The 23177-nt window shown below is 31.6% G+C and overlaps 1 long non-coding RNA gene across 1 annotated transcript; it reads left to right on the top strand.

Annotated features, from left to right (window-relative positions):
- The first annotated feature begins 833 nt into the window (after window positions 1-833).
- LOC143085503 (uncharacterized) lies at window positions 834-22897 on the top strand. Its single transcript, XR_012981349.1, has 7 exons — window positions 834-917; window positions 4406-4479; window positions 6741-7009; window positions 8147-12444; window positions 14793-14863; window positions 20109-20347; window positions 21588-22897. It is a non-coding gene; the product is annotated as an uncharacterized LOC143085503 (long non-coding RNA).
- The last annotated feature ends 280 nt before the right edge of the window (window positions 22898-23177 follow it).

Here is a 23177-nt window from a genome sequence, read left to right on the forward strand (position 1 = left end):
ATTTGGTGTCACGATATCACAGTATCACGGGTTCGAATCCCGGTGAGGGAAAACCAAAAATTTGCGAAAGCAAATTTACAGATCTAACATTGTTGGGTTGATGTTTATACGAGTTGTATATACATTATGTACACAGCCATGTATCACCATCATTGATGGCGATCCAATGGATACATCTGTTGTAGAGTTGTCACTGACTCAGACGTACTTATAAATATAATTATTTTCTGTGACTGTATATTACATTAATTTGTAGGATCCTTTACTATAGATAATTTAGCTGATCTGTAACAATAACATCTTCATGCCTTATATATCATGTACTGTAGTACGCCGCTAGATTAAAACTGACGAGGAAAGGTAACACACGGCCAGCGTTACAAATTAATGCAAGATACAGTCACAGAATATATATATATATATATCCTCCTCTTCGGCATTCCAATCCGTCTATAAATATTGTCTAAATACACACAAAATATAACCTTCCTTTGACAGAACTAAATTTCATAGTATTCATCTGTAAAATATTTTCTATATACAGACACAATTTCACCATGGAAATGTGTCCTTCTCTGGACATTTTTTAATAGATTTGGACAATATTTCAACATTCATGAAATATTGTCTGTGGGAAAATATTTCATAGGACATTTGTTTTACTTACGCATATGCATTTATTTCATTGTTTGTCCTATTCAATGTTTTTAGAAATCGGTTATACTAAACGGCTAATTTTTTAAGAAAATCAGTTTATGTAATTTTATTTATAGAAAATCATCATGCACTATCATTTAACGTCAGTATTGACCCATTTATCATTGCATATATCACGTGATCATGATCTACACAGATTTCGACTACGACAACAACATCTATTTTTATACTTTCATTTGGAAATCAAAAACAACACTATTGTGAGTATAATGTTTATAGATTTAATAGTCTCAATAAATATTTGAACTCTTTCACCTGAACTACTTCGTTAATTTTCTGACATCTCATCAGGTATTTGTTAATGTAAACAATATTACTTTTTAAATTAATTCAATGGTTGACCCATTTAACATTTTCAAAAAGTCATTTACGCAGAACTTGTGACAACGACATCGATTTTCATAAACAGAAACTGTTTTACATTACATTATTTCAATTAACATTGAAAGTCAATGTAAACCTCTTTATATTTGCAATCAATAGTCGATCAAATTCTTTGTGTTCTATATTTTGCTATGGTTTTTAAATAGCAAAACCTGTTATTTTATTTTTATATATAATCGAATGCGTAATCAAATGAGGAAGTCGAACTTCGATAGTCATTTGAAGTACAATGAAAAACAACATTTTCAGGTGATTTCATATTTTTTTCCAAAACAATTGTCGTAGCGTGTGAAATAAAATTCATATTCCAAGGGAATATTTAAAAATGGTTTTGAAAATAATGCCTTAGAACTTCACATGTTTAATCAAATTTGGGTAATCCAGCATAATATGTCCATTTTATGAATACGGAATGTAGATTTGGTTGTGAAAGCCTGAAGAAAAAAAAAAGGCATTCAAAATTAAAATAACAAAAAAAAATACCGAACGCCGAGGACAATTCAAACGGCAAGTCCGTAATGAAATGGCAAATCAAAAGCACAAACAAGTCAAACGAATGGACATTCCTGACTTGGTACATGCATTTTCTTATGTAAAAACGGATTAAACCTGATTTGTCGCTAGCTGAACCTCTGACTTGTATGACAGTCGCATACTATTCCGTTATATTGACAACAATGTGTGTACAAACAAACATATAAAAATGTCAAAAATACAGGTACACCATTCAACATTGTGTTATAATCTTGAAATTGAAGAAAATAATTCAAAGCAATATAGCACAATGACGGGATATATAAGCAAAGAGCCACTTCATATGTTACAAAGAAACACAAAACAAGCATATAGGAAAAGCACATTAAAACAAACGAAAGACAAGAATACAAATACCATAGCATAACAACATTATGACGGTAAGCCACGTCAAATGAATATCACAAAAAACTGAAATTAAAAGAAATATTAAGACAAATAAAAAGAACTCTATAACACGTTTTCGATATGATAAACAACATCAGTACCCAGATTCTATATTTCAAGAACATCATTTCTTATTTGTGAAGTTGATTTGGAAGATTCATCAACAAGGTATCGATGAACTTTTTTTAGTAAGGAAGAGATGTTCTTTGACAAACTCCTTCCTTTTTCATCAACTTTCCACTCGGACACTGGTAACGTTGTACAAAGTCTGAGTAATAACTGAAAGCTCTTGAATACCGAACAAGTTGAAACTACATATCCAATATACAGGTGAAGTTAGTATATAGCTATTAAGATGGATAAATTGATCATTTCAAATTTCAAACCATCTCATTTGTCATTATTCTGGTACTAATATGACAGCGTATGTCAAAGAATGGTAATGGTAAGAACATCATCAATATATCTGAATGTGAAGTTAAATGATCCGGTTTCTTTCTTTGATTTTCTTGTTTAAGAAAAGTGCGTGAAGGTTTCGACTCATATAAAAATAAGACGAGGTCCGCAAGAAATACCGAACATTTGGTGAAAAAGTGAAGAAATATGTTGCCAATAAGAAACTCGAGCATACTGATCACTTGTTCCTCTGCGTAGCATGATTTACCTTTTTGTTCAACATGTTCAACAAAGTATGTCGTTTGCTACTATATTTATTTTGAAAAGCAGTGTAAATTATTTCTTTTAAATCGTTACTTCAATGTAGGAGATCAGCATATATCTATAAAACAAGTCGGTAGTGTAGTACTCACTTTATGTTATTGTTCCCTGAAATTAAAAGAAGACATTCTCCAATCCTTATTTACCAAAGTCATATTGAACATAAATATTTAGCGCAAGGTATCGTGAAAGACATCATTACATGTCATGGCTTAATTTCGTTAAAAAAATATTTTACCCAATTGCATAGCTCTATCATAATAATATATTTTTACAAATAAGTTCTTGTATCTACATTTTTAAAAACATCTTCAAGAATGAGAGTTTCCGCAAATTTCAATCGCTACATGTATTCTTCTTCAAAGTCTTATTTGGGTTAAACATGTCAAATGAACTCAATCAGTGACTTGAAAATAGATGCATAGTAAATCTGGTCTACTTCTTTCATTCAGGGGCGTCCGATTTTTTTCTATGCAGTATGTACACGTCTGGTGGAAATGGCACATTCAATCTGATCATGCATCTAAAGATAATATAAGATCTACACGTTATAAACCATCGAAACAAATCATTTAAGGGTGATTACGTACCCTGTTGCAATGCAAAATGTCTTGCTCTATCCAGTTTAATCTAATTGTTCACATGGAATCCAACTTTCCTGATCTTTATTCTGGACGGCCTCTACCTATTGTATTTAGAATTTATTTTTCGCAACTGAGGTGAAGCAAGCACACATCCTTCAGCCTATCATATATGATGAGTAACTGGTAGTACTACCATACTGTACATAATTAATATAATAAACAATATGTGTGAACCATGTGTCTAAAATTTAAACATTTAACTGAAGCTTTCAAAATCTTGCTTCAGAAAAACGATGTTTAAGTATTTTAGTAAAAAGAAGTGAAAAGCTTGCTGTCTGTAAAACAACTATAGTTATACTAAAATGACGTAAAACTATGTTTAACAGTTCAATTCAACTTACCTGCCCCATAGGTCTTCAATACAGCGAGAAACCCATACGCTTCCTTCAGCTAGCCCCTAAACAAATATCTATAATAGTTCAGTGGTAATGGACGTCATACTAAACTCCGAATTACAGTCAAGAAACTAAAATTAAAAATCATACAAGACTAAAAAAGGCCGGATCAGTTTTTCTCATCACTTGGTTTCCATCGTTGTTGTTGTCACTGTCGTCCGTCGTCGTTACTTTTACAAAAATCTTCTTCTATGATACTCCTGATTTAAATGTAACCAAAATTGGCCATTATCATCATTAGGGTATCTGGTTTAAAAAAAATCCATTTGAATAAATATTAAATAATTTACCAATTTGTAAATGACCCAGTTTGCATAATAATTGATAACTACCATTGTTTTCAAATTGTGTAACAAAATATCATCACGTGAAATCAATAACAGAAGTTTGAGATATATTCCCTTGACCTTTGATTTTGTCGTTTAAATCTGCATAGTCTTGATGATTATGCAAAGATTGTATTCATTCACTTAATTTGTTTTAGTAAATACTCTTGAATAAAAAAAAACCATCATTTTTGTCCACAAAAAAGGATTTAAGGTGTTCTTGTTTTGAACCATCATCATAATGGAGATTAACAAATGTTTGTATTTAAAGTGTTTGAAAGTCTCTTATCTTATTTTTCAGAATTTGCTGAAACAAAAAAGATGAGAAGATCTATAGCGGCTCAAATCCGAAATAAAAGATATGACGTAGACAATGTATGTTTTATTTTTTTTAAAGAATAAAGAACATTCCTTTTTATCTCTGAGGCAGTATCGTTATTCAGGCCGGATTGTGAATGACATTTTTAATCCTGGTATCTATGATGAGTTTATTCTAATGGTCGGTCACTTGTTCATATTAAACTTTTATTTTTTTTTTAATAATTGAACACGCCTAACGCATGCTCAGCCAATCGTTAGTTAAGGTCACGCTACGATTATACGAATACGGGTTCAACTGAAGTAGTTTTTTAGATTTGCAAGTCAATAATACAGTTGCTTTTTATCGATTTTATCTTTACTTAATTGAACAGAATTTACTTCTAGTGGCGAAATAGTATTTTAATATTTCCAAATGTTTGAAAAAACTTTGTTTTTTTCAAATGACAGTATTTGCTGCTTTAATAACTTAGTGGTGAGGTTATATAGCAAGCAAATTTTGATTTTCTAATTACTTTGACCTGAGCGTCACTAAAGAGTCTTATATACACGAAACGCGTGTCTGGTGTATCAAATTATAAACCTGATGCTGTTGGTAGCATATCTGGCCTGAATATGTTTTAAATTTTCAAATCTTTAAATCAAACATCAAACATACTAACCATGCAAAAAACTCAAAGTCAATAAACAATGACTGGATTGAAAAAAACATGGAAATAACATAAGTGAAATCTAATACATCTTCGTCTTAAGATTGTTCGCTAGTCATGTTTTGAAATGTTTTTCAGGTTTTTGGAATCCTTTGGTTTACCCATTTGTTTGCCCTAAAAAATTGCCTACATGTTTCTTTTTTAAATCTTTAACATGTATAATAATAAGACATCTGTAAATGTCTTTGTTATTTTTTTAATAGCTTTGAAGAACCAAAACTTGCCAATAATAAAACTATGAAAATTCAGAGGGATCATTTTCCCGCCAAAATTGCAATGGCTATTATCTCGAAATCAAACAAATGGGCCTATATTTTTGCGCTTTTTTGGTTCCTTTATCTATCTCATCATTATATACAAGTGTTTTCAAAAATTCTTAAATATAATGAATTTATCATAAACCGATTCTTTTTAAAATATCAGAACTAAAACTAACATGAATTTATGAAAACATTTTTAAGTCAATGAACCGAATCTTTTGGTAAAAAGATATAATTACAAAGGAATTGATTGAGGTAATGCAACTTGATACAGGTCTCATTGACCAATCGTAAGTGTTTCTCCTTAAACTAAACAAGCCACAAACTTTTATAATGAACACTATGCAAATATGTCAAAGTAAAAATATCATGAGTGGATAGGTTTTAAATAATGTCTATTAAGATAAAATGGGTTGATATTATCAATACCACTTGATATCAATATCAATGAGTTTTAGTGGTTATCCATTACCCGATCTTATCGTAGATTTGACCATATCAACATGTGAACATTTCATCAAAATGGAATGTTTGAACCTTATACAACTGCATACCAAATATCAATGAATACTTCCAATGAAAGCGACCTACTAAAAATCTTTCACACATTGATATCGCAGCAACCACGTTTAACATCACGCCTATGTATACCCGGGTTCATATTTATGCGAAGGTGAGAAACAATCAGGTTGTTTGTCATTCATAATTTCCCAATAAATGCAGTTGTATTAAATGAAAAAGTCACTCACTTGTTTTTCTTCAAACAACATATGATTTTGGTGATATTCGATTAGTTTTAAAACCCGAAGATATAGAGCAGATATCAGTATACAGACTTGAGACTATATAAATAAACAACATGTTTGTCGGTATAAACAACCTTTTGCTGTTGCTGCATGGGTTCAATATTCAAGGATCACTAATATGTCAATTATGCTTCTGTAGAAAATTTAAGTATATGTTGCCTTTTGATAGTCAATGTCTGTAAATATTCATAATTTTTTATAATACTACACCTTAAATTTTACAAACAAGTAAAACCATATTCAACGCATAAATACTGATAATTCATTTTATTTTTTTATGACATATAATTTCATTGTTATCATTAGTTTTTATATACAATTAAACATGTAGCAGATTCATTTTCAATTGCAAGTCTGACACATCAGTCGTCAGTAAAGAAACTGGTGCATAACACTGAGAAAAGTAAAATAGTACTCACCGTGACAATAATGTAATGATAAGTATTCCATTTCTTTTGTCTACAAACAATTGGATACTAGCCTGGGAAAAAAACCCTTGCAGTATATAACATGTATAAATACTATGTTTGATTTTCTTATAGGGAGCTACATATAAACGTGTTGACATAACGATACAAGAGAGTGTAGAAACTACAGCAGATAGATTGGCCAAAATATGCCTGACGGAGGACATGGCGGATGTGTTCTTCTCATTTCAAAATGAAAAAACATCCCGCATACCAGCTCATAAAATGATCTTAGCTTTGAGAAGTCCTGTGTTCAAGGCCATGTTTTATGGTAGTTTTCCACAAAGTGAAGGCGATATAAGTATCGAAGATATCAGTTTGAATACATTTAAGAGACTAATGGGGTAAGTAATACTCTACAGTATATAGAAAATTATACGTCAAACTGAAAACTATTATAGTGTTTTTGTCATTGGTTGCATTGAACATATGTGTTTTTGTATTTGTATAACAAATACTCATCACGTATGCGTCATGTCCTGCCTAGTGATACAAAAAAATATCAACCGTTATGCAATTTTTTTTTTACTTTGCATGCTAATTTTTTGTATAAAATAATACAATGTTGTAGTAGAGTTTATGAATTCACACAAAAATTTATGTAAGATAAGCTCACAAGGGGTAGTGCTGTAAAAACTAATAGAATGTTCAGTGCAAACATTGAAAAATGCATCAAAATTAATCTTCTTTCGCCTAGGGTTAAAGTCCGACTCCTTACTCTTGTAAGGATCAAGGGGTTGCATTATTACCCTTTGCTAAAGAGGATGATAAAAATATTATACCCAAGCGAGTACAGTTTTCGAGTCTATTGCTATTCCTTAAATATACATAAAGCAAAAAAACAAAACTGTATGCCGTCTAAATCAGATTCGTAACTTTTTTTTTAAATCTTGACTTAATAACATTCATAATGCACACTACTAGACAATAATAAAGCGGTCAAGTGCATTTCTGATTAGTTATAAAATCGCTGAGGCGCATTTAAAACACAAATAAACTTCACTTTGGATCTTGAAATTTTTTTTTAACCTGTGACAATTAGCTTTCAACTGTTGAAATTTCATGTCTGCCTTTCCACAAATATTGTTACTTTGCATTTGTTTTCAATGAACCTGGCAACCTATCGGACTATGATTAAGAGTATATTGGCACAAATTATTTTAAATGGCGGTAAGTTTGAAGAATTATAAAATACTATTCAAAAGGTGCAGTAGTGGTGCAATGTTAACTAAAAAAAATAAAGGTTTCAGTGCCATCATGAAACCGGTTCAAACAATGAGGAGACATTTCTGACAAAATTGAAATCGGATTGCTTGATATCAATAGAAATTATTGATAAACAGTTATTAAAAGTCATCAACAACACTTTTTGTTTCGGAATGTCTTGATGCAATTTAATACATAGCTTACATGGTAATGATTTGGAAGTGCAGGCAAGATTTTCGAAATCTAATTCCAGTATCTAATTTCATATGTTTCAGATATCTATATACCGATCATCTTCAGCTTACCAAAGATTCTGTAATTGCTTTATTGTATGCTGCCAAAAAATATCAGATCGCAGGGTTAATCTCAAAATGTGAAACCTACCTACAAGATAACCTCGATGTCAGCAATGCATGTTCTCTTTTCAGTAATGCAAAATTTTTCACAATGGAAAAACTCAAAATCAATGCACTTAAATTTATATCCGAAAATGCGATCGAAGTGTTGAAAAATGACGATTTTCTCTTGCTCCCTTCAGAGGACTTAGTTGATATTCTTAAGCTTGATTCCCTGTGTGTACCAGAAATTGATGTATTCAGAGCTGTTCTTAAGTGGGTGGATAATGAATTGACCAAAAACAAAACCACAATCGCCGGGAAATCAAGAAGAGCTTATTTCCTTAAAGATGGTATTCTATTCACTATCGGAATCCCTCTACTTTCTCTGGAAGAATACACATCAGTTGTTATACCGAGTGGTGTTTTAACAGACGAGGAACAGCTTCAAAGTTTTAAAGCTATAACAATTCCCGATAATGCATTAACATGCAAAAAATTCAGGAATCGTCCGAGAATAGGAAGTAGGGTAATAGAGATTTCAGTTGATGATATACTGTATCCAGGCAATAACTTTCCTAATATGAATAATAAGTGGGTTTATTTACAATCAGAAACTTTATCTGTGAGAGCAAACAAAAGAATTAAGATTAAATCAATCTCCATCAATCCAAGATTTCAACAAAATATTAAGAATAATTGCAGATTGAATTTTGATATTGAAATTTACACTATTACTAATATTCAAAACGAATCTGGAAAAAGCAGTGACACAGTGAATGTAGCATTTGACGGAAGCGTTTGCAAAATTTCAATCGACAAACTTATTTCACAAAATGAAATTCTGCATTTGACAATCACATCGAATAATAGAAATTATAATCCAGGAGCGTGGGGATCACAGCAACACACAATCGCGAGGTTACCATTTGTAAACGCAAGGTTTAGTGATATGATGTATCAACACGAGTTATCTAAACAAACAACTATGTTTTTGTCATTGACAGGTGGATATATATTGGAAAGTTTTGAAGTGATAGAAATGTGCTGAAAGAACAGAGCCATGCTCTATTCGGTCCTTAACCAGAATGAATTTTGATAATTACAGAATCCAAATGCATTCCTTAACCAACATGAAATACTTGTTACTGACAAATGTGTAGATTTTCTGTTTACCCCATCTTGGATTGTACAAAAACAGTTCGCATAAGCGAGAGTTCCTTGCTTAAATCTTCTAATTTTGAGACAGATATACATAAAGGGGTTAATTTTTTTTTATTGGAATAAAGAAAATAAGTGATTAATGCATTACGAGACTGATTTATCAAATTACAAATTTTTGTGTTTGTTTGATTAAAATAATCAACTTAGTAATTTAAGGGGGAAAATAGTGAAAGTAATTTTTACTTGATACAAATAAAGCAAAGTCGGGTCCACGTTTTTAAGTATTTTTAAACTTATATTTTCATATTTTTTTTTTTAATTCTGTCTCATTTATATCTTTTCATTCACAGACAAAGTTTTTGTATTTTCATAAACAGACTATGCAAATTTTGGCCATTTTAAAGCTTAATAACACGGTGATCCATACTTCTTATTATATTTTTGAAAAAGGCATTCAAAGATCTGCATTCTTGCAAAGTAAAAGACAATTTCATCTGAGGATATATATACCATTGATCCATCTTAAGCAGAAACAAAGTAGTCACTCAATGGCACAAGGTTATCAGTAGTAAAAAAAGTCTTTTTTAAAAGGTTATCTTTCTATTATTTTATCGATTTTGATAGTTCTTTCTTTCTAATCATTAGAATAATAAATTATACGTTTACAAAATTATGCATGGACACTATTGACATTCAAGCTATATCAGTACAATTAAAATCCACGCTATGCTTCCACTTAATCAGATAGACTAAAAGGAGATTTTGATTGTAAAGGTATTTTGACAAAGAACAACGTAGGATGAATTCATCGCAAATTAAACACTACATTTACTTTATATTCAGTTCAATTCAATTTAATATTTATTAGAAAGAGCACAATAGAGGCGTGATCCAAATACAGACAATGATAATATTAAAACAACATATAAATGAAATATAGATGCCTGTGTAACAACAATTCATAAGTAAACTCTATGGGTACCATAACCTTCTAAGTATATTATACGAATACCATTTCATTTTAAACTCATATTGATACAATGCATATCACGATTATTCTTAATTTTCCTTAAAATACACAATGATCTATATATGTGTGTATGCACAAACTACTATCAAGGATAAAAATATCATATTATATAGATAAGACCATTGGTTTTCCCATTTGAATGGTTTTCCACTAGTCATTTTTGTGGCCATTTACAGCTTGCTGTTTGGTGTGAGAAAATGTTGAAGACCCTACTACGACCTATAATGAATTTTCTTTTACAAATTGTGACTCTGATGAAGAGTTGTCTCATTGGCACTCATACCACATCTTCTAATATCTATACACATACATAACATACCCCTGTTTAAAAGTTTACAAAAATCAATCTCGAATCTTATTTAATGTCAAGAAAGTGATTGCTTTAGTAATTTACAAGTTTGATATTGTTATCTAAAACACCTCATTAAACGTAATTATCGCATTGCAGAGGTGATTGGTGAAACGCCGTCATGTGGTGACCCTTATAGATTAGGTTAGTAAATGGCATTAAAGGGTTCATGAGATCATGTCTACTGGCAATTATGACTCCATTTTTTGAAGCTGTTGTATGCTATTGACCACTCAGCAACACAGAGGGTGAGTACAATCTATAGGGATTCGGTCTTCGTCCTCACCACTATAGAGTGTACTTACCATTCAGGAATCCTTAGTGAGTCATTAGCGAAACAAATAACTTTTACATTTCTCACATTATGTGATCAACATAGAAACTGACTTTAACAACAACTTCTATTTTTGGGAATTTCATTTGGACATTCAAAACAACAACAGTTACGATACTGTTGTCAGGTCATTAAAGATTGCATATTTTGGCGTTAATATTGATTCACTTATAGGGTCTTTGCATCGGAACTAAACACATTTATTCAAAAACCAGTTGTTGGCATGACACGGGTTATGTTCTTCTCATATATGTTATGATGGTATGATACTAAACCCCTAACGGGAAGGATTGTGCCTGATGTTCATATGATGAAATCATAATCTTTCAGTCAGTTTAATTGAAGTCTGGAGCTGGCATGTCAGTTAACTGCTAGTAGTCTGTTGTTATTTATGTATTATTGTCATTTTGTTTATTTTCTTTGGTTACATCTTCTGACATCAGACTCGGACTTCTCTTGAACTGAATTTTAATGTGCGTATTGTTATGCGTATTTACTACATTGGCTAGAGGTATAGGGGGAGGGTTGTGATCTCACAAACATGTTTAATCCCGCCGCATTTTTGCGCCTGTCCCAAGTCAGGAGCCTCTGGCCTTTGTTAGTCTTGTATTATTTTAATTTTAGTTTCTTGTGTACAATTTGGAAATTAGTATGGCGTTCATTATCACTGAACTAGTATATATTTGTTTAGGGGCCAGCTGAAGGACGCCTCCGGGTGCGGGAATTTTCGCTACATTGAAGACCTGTTGGTGACCTTCTGCTGTTGTTTTTTTCTATGGTCGGGTTGTTGTCTCTTTGGCACATTTCCCATTTCCATTCTCAATTTTAACATTCAAATAAATAATATTTCAACTCTTTCATCGAAACTACTTCGTGAACACACTGACATCTCTTCAAGTTCTTTTAATATGAATTGCAGGAACTATTTTATGACTTCAATGTTTAACCCATTAAACATGTTCAGAACATCATCTGCGTAGATTACTAGCAGGAACATCTCACAATTATTTTTTATTGTCAAACATATGCACCATAGAAAAACTGAAGTCAGCCTTTATGACAATGATAGAAGGATAGAATAACGTTTTCTCCATTTATACGTTAAGTTTCAACAATGAAGCGAGTCTGTCCATTGATCTTTTGAAATAAGTTACCTTGATAAGTCACTGCACTATATGTTACGAACATTTATAAATTACGTCTTGCATTGTTTATCTCTGAGAACAAACCTCATGTACACCTACATCTGGTTAAAACCAATGTACAGATAAGATCAATTTGAACGATAAGCCAGTGTTCATCACATGAAACTGATTGCGTACAGGTTTACAGTACGCCACGTTTTTTTAAACTCAGCCTTAGTAAGTACATGTTTTAGTTTGGCTTTAGGGAATTTAATAATGTTCATATTTTTGACAGGTGGTCATCGTGTAATGGACATTCCATTTAGTTTATAATTTTGTATCTTATTAACCTGTAGTACTTTGATACGTGTTTGGTATGACTATAAATTATCACTTCTTTGTACTATGAACAACAAAATTATTTACGTTTTAAAAAATTATTTCCTTTATCCATTTAAACGGAGTACCTTACAACAAAATTATTTCATTTACCTGTGTATATTTTTGTATTTGGCGACTTTTTATTCAAGATTATTGTTATTTTTGAAATTGTTTAATATATCGAAGCCATATACTATTGTTATGTTTATTTTGTTATCCCTCATTTTATCGATTTTATATTTACATTGTATCATAGATCAAATTTATTCGTTCAGTGTATGTACACTTGTAATACCTCTTGATTGGGTAAAGCCATTTCAATTGATATTTATAGTGTGTATTTTTATGCTGTGATCTTACACTATTGTTTCAGATAAGGGTAATAGGTTATGACCTATTAAAACGTGTAAACCCACTGCATTTGTTTGCACCTGTCCTAAGTCAGGAATCTGATGTTTATATGACATTAGACCGTTAGGTTCTCCGTTTGAATGGTTTTACAATAGTTATTTTTGGGACCCTTTATAGCTTGCTGTTCGGTATGAGCCAAGGCTGTGTGTTCAAGACCGTACTTTGATCTATAATGATTAACTTTTACAAATTGTGACTTGGATGGAAAGTTGTCTCATTGGCACTCATGCCACATTCTTTTGTATCTACTAGTATATGAGAGAAACATAATCAAACATTAATGATCTATGTATTTCATGCCTTGACCGTGACCTGGAAACTATTTTATTCATTACCAGGTAAGTTCTCCTATCTTTGATATCTTCCTATTCATTGGGGCTGAGACATATGGTTAAAAATTATAAGGTTAACAAGCTAACGATTTATAGTAAGTGATTGAATACAGTTGACTTGACCATCACGATTGAGATATAAGCATGGGCTTGAATGAATAAAAAGCCAAGTTAATTATCAGATAAAGAGAAATGATCACTATTAATTTGAAAAAGTAGCGCGCTTACAGATTCTGGAGCACCATGTACTTTATTACACTACAAAATTGATGAAAGCTTTAATAAGTATTTACTAAAATTATTAAACAGAAAGTTCGCCTTCATTCAGCAAACCGATACTCTTCTGATTCTTAGGGTGGTTTTGAAACAGAAACAGTTGTCCTAATATCTTTTTTTAATGTCACAAGTATTTTACAGACATCACATATTTTTTTTAAATGTCACACGTTTTTTCAGACATCAAAAGATATTCATCTTAGGTCTTTAAATGTTAGTCTGAAATAGAGAAAGGCTTTACTTTAATTGAGAAATGATACGAGTATGCCATTTAGAAGAAGATTTTAATATATTTAGTATGTCCGGTTTTCAAAGAGCGACATTTGAAAATAATTTGTCCAGTTCAGGAAAACTTTTCAATTTTCAAATTCAATTTCAAATATTTATAAATTTCAACTGTTACGCGTGGAAAATTCAATGAGTAGTCGGGATTATTTTGAGAATAGAAAGTTGAAATGACAATATCACAAGAAGAACGTTTAAATTGAACAAAGATACCGCAGTATGCATGATGAATACAGTCGTCATCGAGGAATTTTTTGGCTGTAGAATAATTGAAAACTTTATTCAGAAGTAGGGGATCATCCTCTTGTCAAATTAAGACCGTATAGAACACCTTTTTATAAGAGACAAATGGTCGCTATGGCAATCCATGGAATGTTTGATGCTAAAGTCTTTCCATGTTCACAATGTAGTTGGAGCAAACCAGCAATGGTTATACAGAACAAAAATAACACTTGTACGTTTTGCCCAGACTTTGTCTCTAAACTCCTCTACGGATTGGTCATTTCCATTGACGACTTTCGTTTAAAGTATGAATATACGAAAAAAATAAATACTCTTTTATAGGAGTATTTTTCAAATTTAGATCAATTAGATTCTGATCATTGTATTCGAAGTTGCTGTTTGTAGTAGACGATTGTGTCTTCTACCTTGTTACAAATTTTCATTTATCAATAATTTAAAATAGTAGCAGACCTCCAATTCTTATTAGTGAAGAAAAAACACCAAACAACGGCAATTTTTTTTTTTTAAATTTAGTTTTTAAACACAGTGGTACTACATTCACTAGATTTGCTTCAGCTTTTCATCTAACGAATATTCTAGTCGTGAAAGATAAATCATATAAATTTATGAACAGATGTTTTTATTTTTGCGTTCAATTATGTGTTTTTTGTATTGTAGAATTCATCCTTATGGAATACAGCCAGAGTCAGTACGCAAGGCCAAGACCTGGCACGGTTTCCGAATCATTGGTAATTTGATGACTTAAGTATACAAATAGTTAAGACAGTCGTTTTTTGTAGAATAAAGATACTGTATAAGTTATTTTATTTCTTTGTTACATCTCACGCAGAAAACCCGACATAGGGGCAATGATATGTCGGTGGAGTTAACTCATTAATCAAAAGCTTTTTATTTTAGGTGGAAAACCTGTATGATTCATACTTTGTAAATGAATGCCTTATGTTAGGAAGTTTTCGTCTGTCATATGACCATTGTCCTTGACTTCTATTTCATGTTTAAGTAAAGCTTTTTTGTAATGTGTATTTCTCGTTTATTGAGCAATACGATAACTATATTTAGTATGTGCGTACATTGCTTTGTCTTTATGCCTGTCAGACAGTTTTCATCTGACCTCGACCTGTTGCCATGGATCAGAAAACAAGATTTAGTGTTTGTGGTTTTAGTTTAAACATATTTTATTGTACAAAACAAATGGATTAGACAAAAGTTTTCATCTTAGTTTGTTTTCTTCGTTGTGTGGTGACATCCATATAATAGATACTACATGTATAAGCAATGGGTCTACTATATTTGGTGTATCGAATGATTGTACGGTGTAATGTCCAACTGGGAATATCATCTGCCATTGACCTCAATTTGATTGTCTCTTGGATAAAGTTAATTCATTTGATTTTTTGCCTTTTTTGTAATACTTATAAACTTGATGTGAAGAAATATTTTACGATGAACAATTCAGACAAAATGTACTATTTGACCTTGACCTCATTTTCACGGTTCATTGTTCAATATTTAGTTTTCATTTGTTAGTCTTGGTTTTTCTTAAACCAATAGGTCAACTATGTTTGGTATATAAAATAATTGTAAGGTGTATATGTTTGTCTGGTTAGTATCATCTGACCTTGACCTCATTATCATGGTTCATTGGTCAATGGTTTTTAGATTCTATTACCCTAAGCAATAGGCCAATTATATGTCATGCATTTATTGTATGAAATGTGTACAAGTCTGTCTGACTTTGACCTTATTTTCATGGTTAATTGGTCAGTGATATGTTTTCTTGATCAAGTTTGTTTCTTAGAAACAATAAGCAATATTTTAACTATATTTTGAGTATGGAATGATTCAATTTGTAAGGTGTACATGTATGTTCGGTTTGTTAACGTGATACTTGAAGTAAAGCTTTATACTGACGAATTTAAACATTAAATCAAGGATTAGTAAAGCAGGCGAGACATTTAGCATGTGTACTCCTGTTGCTGCTTTAACCTCCAATAAAGGGGGCTGTAAAACCAAAGGCTTATGAATTAGTTATTGTTTCTCCACGCTAGACACTTGGCATTACGAAGTAAGAGCAAATACTTATTACTATACATAAAGTAAAAATAATGTGTCCGGGTAAATTTGCCTCCTCCTATGGACAGTTACGTTGTGAACTAGCACGTTACAACGGATTATTATTTCAATCTTAAACATGACAAGGATCATATTTTAACGTTTATATGATCTCGGTGTGATACGCATGTAAAATTTACGACAAATACACAGAACCAGTTTTTACAAATTGATATAACCTAAGGTCTGAATTCAAACATTTTAATGGTAGATTTAATTTTGAACTTTCTATATATAAAAAAATATAGGATCAAGTTTTATGTATCTATGGTGAGGTTATTCGACCTAATCCAAAATTGTTTTGAGTCAAACGCAATTTTTTTATAGTAGTGTAAAGGCTAAGCAGGAATTGTTATTTGTAAAGTAACCCACGACCTCCAGCAGTCAGGCGGTCACGCAACTAAAAGATCGCTGTGGCGGTTCAATATATTGTGACGGGTACCATTTATCAATTGTACATATAAAACTACTTTTCTTAAAACTTCAAATGTGTATATTTTGTATGCTGTTCATTTCTAAATTTCACTCTACTTATTCAGAGACAAAGATAGAATCAGTGCATTCCTTTTCAGGATTATTTTTATAATTTTTATTCAGATTCAAATAACTAATAACTGGCAGAATAGGTTGTAATGCAGTCATTTTATTATAGAATTGTATCTACTTGTATCTACTGTTTACTATGGGGAGTGTTGGAATTAAATCTGTTATTTACTGTTATGAGACGATCCCCGTATTTATTTACTTTCATTGAACCGAGTGTTGTTTTTACTCGTATGTACATTTTTTGATTGTGTCATGTGAACTTACTTATCTGTACAGTTTCCTCAAGTCATTTCGGTATAGGGAATTACAAGTTTTATGTCAGAACATATTGTTAAACTACATAACTTGTCGAAATTCGTTGACAGACAAGCACCTGGTTTCCTTTCAGCGCCATCTTCAGTTAACGGTACTGAAGCGTTTTCATTGGTCGAACGATTACGGAAGGTCACGAGTATTTTTAGCTATCGAAAGAATTTTTATTATTATATTCTATTTACGGAACAAACATTTTTGCAAATATAAAGTCGCTTGAGAATGATTTTTGTATATCTATTTAATAAATATAAATATTTCACAACGACCGAAGTAGGAAATGCCGCAAATGATTTCCATTGGTTTACTGTTCAATCTTGCAGTTGCGCGGTAGAAAATCGCACAAAAACTGCACGAAAACTGCACAAAACTTGCACTATTTTTAAGTACAAGTATAAAACCCAAAAACGCGAGTCTGACGTCATTCTGGCTAAGACGTTAATAAAACAATAAGGAGATATTCTTTTTGAAAGTAAGAATAATAGATTTACTTTACTTTTTGTAAAGTTTTTAACATTTTTAAAGTGCACATAATTGTTTAAAAACGATTTACGCAAATATTTTACCAAAATTTCACGGAAAACTTGAGGAATCTAGGAAAATTATGAGAATTTGTCATTGTTTAATAATAATGGTTTAAATTGAATTACAATACATAAACCATAGAATTTACGTATACATATTTTTCTGATGGGAAATTTTGTACATTAATAATACTTTTTGCCGAATCACTGTCTGAAGTTTTCATGTAATAGAACAATATTTTGTTTCTTTTTACAACCAGATTTGATAAACATAATCGAACAATTTTTGACAAAACTTATATAGAATATTCATGTCACTGGTAACAGGGATTCAGTAAATTTAAAGCAAAGTCTTTTGCACTAGTTAAGGGTTCTAATAGGGTTTTCAGACAATGAGATAAACATAAAAATGCACATTACTAGTGAAGGAAACTAGTACAAATCTTCCATATTTTTGGTTAAAAGACCAAAACAGTTAGTCAATCATTTTGTATAATAATACAAGACATCATTCTTGTAATCAAATATATATACATGTATAGTCAGTCAAAACTTTAAAGGAACATTGTTAGTAAAATAGATAATTGTACTTCTTGCCAAATTTTGTCATTTTCTTCTGGTCACTTTTGAGACAATCGTTTTTAACCAAAGGATACTAAAACAATGTCTCAACAAACATTATGGTAATAAAATTATAGTTCTTGATTTTAACTTCACAAACATTCACTGTTAAGAATAAAGGTCAGGGAAACATGAGACTTACGTTTTTAGTGAAAGGAAGCTAATACAAAGTCTCTACTAAACTCTATCATTAAAAGCTTCAATAAGTCACATAATTGCCTATAAGTAAACTTTGTAATAACCAAGTTTGGAAATCTAGACTATAGTGTTAGCCTGTGGAAGCAATAACACTGTTTAAGTAAAAAATTGTAGTTCTTATAATTATAATCCTTATTGTCTTGAATTACGTCCCACTATAATTAGCTTGAGGTCAGATGTACTTTGATACATGAGTTCATATAATATTTTTGTCCATATCTGCTCTTATTCTCAACAAACAAGAGAACACTATAGCAGTTAGTGTTACAGTAATTATACTCTTTATGCGTAGTTTTAGTATTTTTGATCAACCTTTTAAAAGATACCCTAGGCAATAGTTGTCTGGAAATTCACTTAAAGGTGTACTTATTATTGATAAATTTGCAAGTTGTTTTTCTGATTGGTCTTGAGCTTGACTAAAATTGTGATCTCAAATATATGCCACTGTTATGTTATTGTTATGCTATATATATATACTTTTGTCAGAAATAAAGTATTTGCAACTATAAATATGAATTGTTTGCTGTCAGTATCAAGAACCCCTTCTTTCAGTTCGTTTTCAGGGTTTTGTCAGAGGTTTTTGGTTTAATACGTCGGGATTTTATATCCAAAGTTTTCGGTGTATGTGTTTCTGCCCTTTTCGCCATTGACCCGCTACAATATATTGACATATCAAAGTTTTTAACATTGTATTTCCATGTACCTAAAGTATGAATCGATCATGTATTATATTATTTACTTTAACCTTTTTGTAATTTTTTGATAGTGTTTATTCAACTCATATTAACTTCACTTACTTTGAACGGATTAAAAAGCTGTATTTTTGTTGATGGTAGAATTTTTTGCGACTGTGTGAGTTGTTCTGGTTAGGTTTTTAATTAAAATGAAGCTTGATTAAGGTCACTTGATGATGTCAAACACTTCCTTATCATTAGCTTGGTTTGATGTGATGAACTGTTGAATCACATTAATAGTTTGGTCTTCTCTTCTTTTCATTATTTTCACTCGCATTTCTTGGTAAAAGGCGCTTCTTATTAAAATAATTTTGAATTCAGGCCATTTGCATGTGTTAGACATTGTGCACCCGTTATCTCCTATTGCATGACAAATATTATTTTTAATAACAAAACATCCGATTGCATTTGCTAACGCTATCAGTATTGATACAGGCGCGCGAAAGGTCACAGTATATGATACTTACATGTATAGTTGACAATGAGCAAACTTCAACCAAAGACTTTTAAAACTGTAGGTCAACGTACAACCTTCGCCTCTCACAATGAGGTTAAAGGGTTAAAAGGGCAGTGTTGAACTAAAATCAAATTAAATTCAGTAATCAAGTCTGCAGTTTTCATCTTCGTAAAAACAATAAATACATTGCTTATCAACTGAAAACATCAATATGATCTTTAACATGAATATAGATTCTACCACTGCATCGAGTGTTACACACTATTTATCTTAACCACTCGAGACAGTTCAATTTTCAAATTTAGAACTGTACTAAAAACAATAATGCAACGCTATATAAATATAAAAGTTAAGAATGCGTTGTATGAATCAACGAGACTGCAACTAAACACAATCATGTATTCAAATATCTCAAGTATTTCATTAATTTTCTTTACAGAAAGATTTTAAAGAACCTTTTATGTTTTAGGAAGAAGGAAACTTGGAATCTTTAACTTGCAGATTGAACCAAATATGTTTGACATATGACTTGGCAGATGTGTTCTTCTCATTTGAAGGTGAAAATGTATCACACTTTCCAGCTCATAGAATGATCTTAGGTTTGAGAAGTCCTGTATTCAAGGCCATGTTTTATGGTAGTTTTCCACAAAGTGAAGGCGATATAAGGATCGATGATATCAGCTTGAATACATTCAAAGAGTTGATGAAGTAAGAAGTAATCAATTGTCACTCTGGTAAAGAATGTGGTATGATGACCTATGAGACAACTCTCCACAAGAAACAAAAATACACAGAAATTCAGTTAGCATTTGAAATTTATGGCCTACGGGTACAGAATATTTGATGTATGATTTATATATTTTGCTTTACGTCTTGTTTCGTTTGCCAATATTCGGTATGGACAGGATATTTTACCAGCTTCGATACTAGACATGGGCGTGATGATCTTTTGAATCTATTATTTCAAGGGAGTTTTGTTGGTATAATTTTTGCCTCTATGTCTTAAATTGAAGATACAAAAAAAATCATTAAATTGCATATACATATATATTGAACGATAACTTTAGAGCATTTATGGGCCTAAAATGAAACTTTTTGACTAATTTTGTATGTAAACATATTATCTACCTAACATAAGTAGAATCAAACTGGTGGAATAAAAAGTAAAACAATGTCTACAAATTATTTGATTTTGGATGTTACACGTCTTCTGATTGACGGAAAGCGTTTTGTCAATCAGCTCATACACATAATTATGTCATGTGATCGTGACGTCACCATTATTTGTTTTCAAAATTTACTCTTTACAAATGGAATTTATAATTGAATTATTAGGAAAGACTGTACTATTTTGTCTGTCTATTCGAATTAACATAACAAATTTGGTATACACTTTTAAAAAACACGCTATGCAGGTTATTGAACGTGATTTAATCATTTTGGGGCCTACTTCTTGCTCTGAAATGAATATTTTTTACTAATTTATTTTTCAATTTCTGTGTCCGTAAAATTGAAAACTATAATCGAAACGTAAAGTAACTATAAACAGAAAACTGATCGGAAAAAATAAGATCTACATAATGTCAGTAAAGGCAGAATACAATAAATTGCACTAAATCGGAGTTATAACTTTTGAATTTTTGAAATTTTGCAAACTATAATTTGTAAAGCATCAAAAGAGATGGGCAATACAATGCCAACTAAAATGCACAACGTCTTTAACCATTGGATGACCCCGTAATGCAAAAGTTGCATATTATCTTAAAAACTTCAACCGATTTGCATATTGAAGAGCTCCTAATAGGTGTAGTTATCCTCACAAGAGTTTTTGTTAATGGGTTTGCCTATTATTGCTGAAAACTTAAAATATATTTTACAGAGAAAACGGGGAAAAGGGGGGGGGGGAATAAACACTCGATTACAATTTGTTTTACTCATAATATTTTAGGTATCTATATACCGATTATCTTCAGCTTACCAAAGAATCCGTCATTCCTTTATTGTATGCCGCTCAGAAGTATATGATAGCAGGGTTAATCTCAAAATGTGAGAATTATCTACAAGATAGTTTAGCTGTTAAAAATGCATGTACACTTTTCAGTCATGCAAACCTTTTCACAATGACTAAACTGAGAGCTAATGCACTCAAATGCATAGCAGATAATGCAATCGATGTTTTAAAAGATGACGATGTTCTCTTGCTCTTACCAAAAGACTTAGTTGAAATTCTTGAGCTTGATTCACTTTGTGTACAAGAAGTAGACGTTATCCGTGCTGTGCTGAAGTGGGTGGACCGTAAACTGACGAAGTCCAAGAACAAAATTGACGGAAAATCCAGACGAGAAGTTCTTCTCAAAGATGGTATTCTATTTACTATGCCAATTCCTCTACTTTCCATTGACGAGTTCACGTCAGTTGTAATCCCGAGTGGTGTTCTGACAGACGAAGAACAGTTACAGATTTTTAAAGCTATAACAATTCCTAATAAGGCATTAGCATGCGGAAAATTTAGAGTCAGTCCAAGAAAAGGAGGGAGGGTTGTGGAAGTGTTCGTTAACGATATAGTGTATCCAGGTAATAACCGGTCAAGTGATATCAATACCGGCAGGGCTTCTCTATGTTTGACTAATATGGAACCTGAAAATTTATATGTGAAAGCAAACAAAAGAATTAAGATTCAATCAGTTACCCTCAAACCACAATTCGAACAACCAGGCCCGAATAAATGCCATTTTAAAGTTGATTTTAAAACTGTTACCAGTATGCAAAACGTATTTCCAAGAATGACCGATATGTATGACTGCTGCTTTGACTATGACGGTAGTATTGGAACTGGGGAAGGCACAATGCATATAACATTTGAGGACAGAGCTTGTAAATTTCTAATTGACAAAGTTATTCCAGAAAATGAGATATTAGTTATGACAATCAAACCAAATATTTCTAATGAAAATTGTATGTGGGGAGTAAACCAACACTTGATCCAGATCTTACCACAAACATACGGAATGGTGAATGGTATGATGTATGAACACAAGTTATCTCAACAAACAACTCTGTACTTGGCACTTACAGGCGGACATTTAGTACAAAGTTTCGAGGTAGTGGAAATTTGCTGAAATAACTTAACAGTTATTCTCTTTAATCAACAAATCTAAATATAAAAAAACTTTTCTTTCATAACTATTTATCAGAATATATTTTGACAATTATATAAAACACAAGCATTTTTAACCACAATAAAATACTAGTATATAAGAGATGGGAAGCATGCGCAAATGAATCATGCTATTACGCAAGACGTTTTTTTTTAATTAAGATATGTACACAATTTGTTTTTCGAAGCATCGAAATTAAATATTCAACGATTTTAAAAATAGTAAGCACAGTATTGGTTTTGCACTGTTGAATGTCGTAAAGCGATCTAGCTATAGTTGCTACCTTCTTCGTCATTTGGTATCTGATGGATAGGTGTCTCATTTGCAACCATAAAACATCTTCTGCACTACAGACAATTGGGACCTTCAAAATATCTCGT

Source organism: Mytilus galloprovincialis, chromosome 8 (assembly GCF_965363235.1).
Source record: "Mytilus galloprovincialis chromosome 8, xbMytGall1.hap1.1, whole genome shotgun sequence".
NCBI lineage: Eukaryota > Metazoa > Mollusca > Bivalvia > Mytilida > Mytilidae > Mytilus > Mytilus galloprovincialis.